Source organism: Equus quagga, chromosome 5, assembly GCF_021613505.1.
Source record: "Equus quagga isolate Etosha38 chromosome 5, UCLA_HA_Equagga_1.0, whole genome shotgun sequence".
Classification (NCBI taxonomy): domain Eukaryota; kingdom Metazoa; phylum Chordata; class Mammalia; order Perissodactyla; family Equidae; genus Equus; species Equus quagga.
Window position 1 is genome coordinate 90,687,722 of NC_060271.1, and position 5,559 is coordinate 90,693,280.

At 41.0% G+C, this 5,559-nt stretch overlaps 1 pseudogene; it reads right to left on the bottom strand.

Moving 5' to 3' along the window:
* Positions 1-1,425: 1,425 nt before the first annotated feature.
* Positions 1,426-1,929, bottom strand: LOC124240401 (myosin regulatory light chain 2, smooth muscle major isoform-like; annotated as a pseudogene).
* Positions 1,930-5,559: the final 3,630 nt, after the last annotated feature.

Below are 5,559 nucleotides of genomic sequence, written 5' to 3' on the forward strand. Positions count from 1 at the left end.
ATCATATCAGGAGATATCATGGACAGCTAGGACACTGATGAATTTTACACAACTTTGAAATACTTATATTAACAACATTACCCATACAAACACAACCTAGGGAAGCTTAAGTATGTCTTCTTATTTGACAATGTTTTTTATGCATTTAAACATATGAAATAAACCTAATTACTTTTCTAATATCTTCCTTTTTACAAGGTGAAAGAACAATTCCTTTGATATTTTCCAGGGGCTCTCTGGGAAATCTGCAAGTCAGTTTGAGATCAAGATTTTATTTAGGATTTGATTTTGGGAAGATAAAATATCAAAAGTTGTCAAAAAAGACAAAAAGTTTGAACAATTGATTAAATAGGATCACAGATCACTATGAAACCATACTTAATTATCTATTCAACCAAAGTGACAATAAATTATTTTTGACTAAGTATAGGTGGTAACATGATTGTGAAAAAAACTTACCTTGTTTCACATTGAGAAGCTTTGATTCTCTTAAATAATCAAAGACATGATGAAGACAATATAAAGTACAACATGAAGACACAGAACCTTTGTTTCCTACAAGTATTGCTCAAAAAGCAAAGGAAAACCTTTTATAATCTTTTATTAAGAGTAGATCAATTATCTAAGAAACTGTGTTCTTTTAAGAGAAAAATAAACCCCAGTTTTGTCTCAGTACACTATTGATATTGAAGCTCATTTTAAAACCCTATAATAAATCCATCCAATCTTAGCCAACTTGACCAAAGGAAGTAAGATTCTCTCTCTCTCCTTTTTTCTCTTTTCTTTTTTTCCATAGACTACAACTTTGCCAATCCATTCAGGGTGGTTTTTTTGGTTTTTTGGTTTTTTTCAGCGCTCAGCCTTCTATTAGAGATTCTGCCACCCTACCTGCATCTTCTTGAGCACACACCTGGTGGGGTGGGGTGTGTTCTGGTGGCTGGGCAGGGTGTAGAGGAGGGGACTTGGCATCCTGTCCCCTGAGAAGGGACTTTGGTGAGGTTTGTGTGTTTGTGGCAGTGGCTGGGAAAGGGCTTTCATGGTCTGCACGGGGGTGCAGGTGAAGGGATGTCTCAGACCAGGACACGGGGCCCTTCCTTTGTGGAGCAGCCTGGAAATGGGCAGGCAACAGCTGAGGTCTGGGCTCTCTTGAGGAGCTTTCCCTTGGTCCTCCAGGTCCAGCCCTCTAGCCCAGCTCCCTAGAAGATGTCTTTTCTTGCAGAGTCACCTGTGTTACATTGGCTGTGTGCCCCTTGCCTGGCACTGCATTCTCTCCTTGCATTTCCTCCACTAGGAGCTGGGCCCACAACCCCTCAGAAGGAGGATCCCCTGAGAGGGTCCTGTGGAGTCGTGGGCTGGAGCTGGCACAGATGGTGTGTGTGGGGAGCAAATGACTGGGACAGGGGCTGGGCATGGTGGGGGAGTGGCTTAGTTATCTTTTTCCTTGACAGCGTGTTTGAGGATGTGGGTGAACTCTACATAGTTGAAGTTGCCTTTCTTATCAATGGGTGCCTCGCAATGCATCTCATGCACCTCATTGTCTGTGAAGCTGTCACCCATGGTGGTGAGCATCTCCTGAAGGTGGTCCTCATGGATAAAACCTGAGGCCTTCTCGAGGTAGCAGGTGAAGGCATTGTGGATCACTTCCTTGGGGTCTGTGCCAAACATGGTAAGGAACACGGTGAGATGGATGGGCCTCAGGAGCTCGCTCATCATGCCTTCCAGGTACTCATCCATGGAGTTCTTCCCCATCGAGGCCAGCATGTCATCCAAGTCCTCCTTGTCAATGAAGCCATCTCAGTTCTGGATGATCATGTTGAAGGCCTCCTCAATCTCCTGGATCTGGGACTGGTCAAACATTGCAAAGACATTGGAGGTGGCCTGCTGTGGCTGCTTCTTGTTGGTCTTGGCCTTGGCCCACTTGCTAGACATCTTGGCTTCAGGTAGGTGGGGCTTCCCTGGTGCAGAGAAGGCACTTGCTTGCTCAGTGCACCAAGCTGGTTGCGGAGCCGGTGGCCAAGGGTCAGTTGGTTGGGTCTCCCATTCAGGTTTTTGTCCTTCACTGCCCTCTTTCTCATTCTAGAACAACCTTTAAACAATCTCTAAACAACTACTTTAGGACAATATTACTCTCTTTTCTTCCTTAAGAAAAACACATCCTATGTTCCTTGAATACCTTTCATACAGAGTTTTTATTCTTCACTCATTATTTCTAGTAATTATATCCCCAAAGTTAGTTTTCCAAGTAGCACATTCAATCATATTGCTACCTAACATTCAACAATTTCAACACATCACCTACTGGATAAGGTTCAAATTCCTATCCATGGAAGGTTCTCCTTGACAAGGTTTTGCCAGAGTCTCTAGTGTTGCCTATTACCCTCCTCATACTCTCCGTTCTTTTAGGCCATAGTACATAAGGGCTCTTCCTTGAATGGGCTGTGCTTTTCACACCTCCTTAGCACATAGTAGTCCTGTTCCATGAAAGTTCTTCTTCATCTCTGACCACAGGCAAATTTCAACACGTCCTTTAAGAGTCAATTCAATTGTTTCCTCCTCTGAGAAGATTTTCCGGATTTCCTTACTCATACTTAGGCGCTTCTTTCTCGTGGCTCCCGTTGCAGTTTATAGCCACCTTCCTTCTGCTGTCACCCCATTTCATTTCATCAATGTTCATATTTTGCCTGGTTGTGAAATAACTTTCTTGAGGACAAGAATGTGATCTTTTCTTCTGTGTATCCCCTCACCCATCACAGTGCTTCGTAGAATGTGGTTGCCGATAAGCAGTTGTTGAATGAATAAGTGAATAAATGGATGATAGAAGTTCCCGAGCGCTATTTCAGCTTTGGGGAAAGAAGTTTCAGTAACAGAAGTCAAGTTAAGGGAAAATAGTATGTGCAGCAAGTGAGGGACTTTTGCTTGAATGCAAATTGAAGAGGCTTATAAATGATGGTGCTTTACAGTACACCACTTTCATCTGAGGCTCTTTATTTTTTTGTTGAGCCTTACAATAACGAATGACAGGAGCAGAGCAGATATTATTTCCATTTCATATTCAATAGATGAGGAAAGGAACAGAGAGGTTAAGGGTCGTAGAGTTGGCTAGTAACAGAGATGGACCTAGAACTGTGGTGCCTACAAATAACTCATATTCCACATTTTTCTGATTTTCATTATTCTTTTCTTTTTAAGCTTTGCATACTTTTCTTATCTCACACACACACATTCTCTCTCACTCTCTCTCTCATTGAACTAAGTCACAACACTATAAGACAGAGCTAAAAAGAACCTTAGAAATCACATAATCTGTCCCCTTAAAATAAGAGCCATTATTTATTCTCTTGCCATAAGACAAATACCATGTCCATCATCTCATTTAATCTGAGCAACTGGTCTCCTAGTCACCAGTGTTACTTCTCCACAGTTGCGAATAGGTATCCTTTTGTCTCACAGAAGCCTCAGGAGAAAGTAAAATGTATGTCTCAAGGCTATAAATTCCTTACAATGTGGCACCCTCTTCCCTTGGACTGGGATGTGAAGAAGGGAATCTCTCTCTCTCTCTCTTTTGCCCCTTTACACCTCACCCCCATCCCAGAGGCATGGTAGTGGAGAAGTCATGCTTAGCAGATTTTCATAGCTCCACCTTTCAACACCCTGAGTGAGGTGTTACGGGAAGCCCTCTGACTTAAGGAGTGGAGACCAAATGACAGGCTCACCTGTCATTAGTGAGCCTGTGAGATGAATGTGAACTGACACATCAACCAGACTGTGATATTCATCCCCGGTTTACCTGTATCAAAGGAAGGACAATAGGAACCACCTTCTCACCTTTAGCCATACCACCTCCTCCACTCAAGTACCTCTCCCCGAATGAAGGATGTTGCCACAGGGGCTAGTTTTTATTGTCATCGTTTTGTTTTAGATTTTGCTTCTTATTTCATGTTTCCTTACCCTCTGTCACTACAACTCTGGCCTAGTCATACAGTGTGTGGTAGTTAGAGGAAGAAATTTCAACCCAGCATAAATCAAGGGAAGTGATCACGAGTGGGTATAAGTAATCTCAGAAAGAAAAGAATGCCTAAAACTAAAGCCCTAAAGGATGAATGTATATTACTAAAAAAGACAACAGAAAACAAAAAGGCAATATCATGCTCAAAACTCAATTGCGAAGTTCATCACCACTCATGACTAGATTATGATGATTGGAAAAGTTGTTGAGAAGAAAACATGGGTGATAAGCTCCTTGACATAGGTCTTGGCGATAATGTTTTGAATCTGACACCAAAAGCAAAAGCAACAAAAGCAAAAACAACTAAGTGGGACTACATCAAACTAAAAATCTTCTGCACAGCAAAGGAAAACCATCAACAAAATAAAAAGACAACCTACAGACTGGGAGAAGATATTTGCAAATATCTGTTAAGGGGTTAATATTCAAAATATATAAAGAATTCACACAGTTCAATATCAAAAAAATCTAATTTAAAAATGGACAGAAGATTTCAGATTTTGAAATTTCTGAATAGACATTTTTTAAAGAAGATATGCACATGGCCAATAGGTAAATGAAAAGATGCTCAACATCACTAATCATCAGGAAAATGCAAATCAAAATCACAATGAAATAACACTTCTCACCTGTTAGAATGGCTATTATCAAAAAGACGAGAAATAACAAATATTGGTGAAGATGTGGAGAAAAGGGAACCCTTGTGTACTGTTGATGGGAATGTAAATATATATAAGAATTATATATGTATTACAATATCATATACATATAATGGAATATTATTCCTCTATAAAAACGAATGAAATCTTGTCATTTGCAAGACCTGGAGAGACCTCAAAGGCATTATGCTCAGTGAAATGTCAGACAGAGAAAGACAAATACCATATTAGATCTTTTGTATGTAAAATCTAAAAAAACACACAAGTTCATAGATACAGAGAACAGATTGGTAGTTGCCAGAGGCAGGGTTGGGGGTTGGGAGAAATGGGTGAAGGGGGTCAAAAGGAAAATAAATAAATAAAAGAACAAGTCACAAGATCCTGGAAACAGGTGAATAAACACAGGAACCTGACAAATGGAAAATACACACACACACACACACACACACACACATATATGAGTGATATTGCAGCCTATTTAGAAACTAACCTGGAACATCCAGTCAAGAAGGAGAGGTGGGAAATGCTGAAGAGAAGAGTTAAATTAATGTGAACAAGCAGAGTCCTTGATGAGTTTAGAGAAGAGGCGAAGAAGACAGAAAGAGAGAGAGAGAGACTCAGAAGGGCTAGAATGAGAACATAGACATAAATTCTCTTCATTAAGCCCAAGCCCTTTGCTGCCCATGGAGTAAACTTGTGCAGAGCCTCAGTTTCCTCCAGATAATCGGCGTGGCCATTGCAGCTGGTCCTGTTGAAACTGGTCCCTTCAGGACCACACCATCCAATATTTGTCACCTCTAGGACAAACGAATGGGAGGGAAACATGAATTCCTAAAAAATGCTTCCACAAACTCAGATTAACGTCCCTTCCTTTTGCCAACCAGCCACCTCATT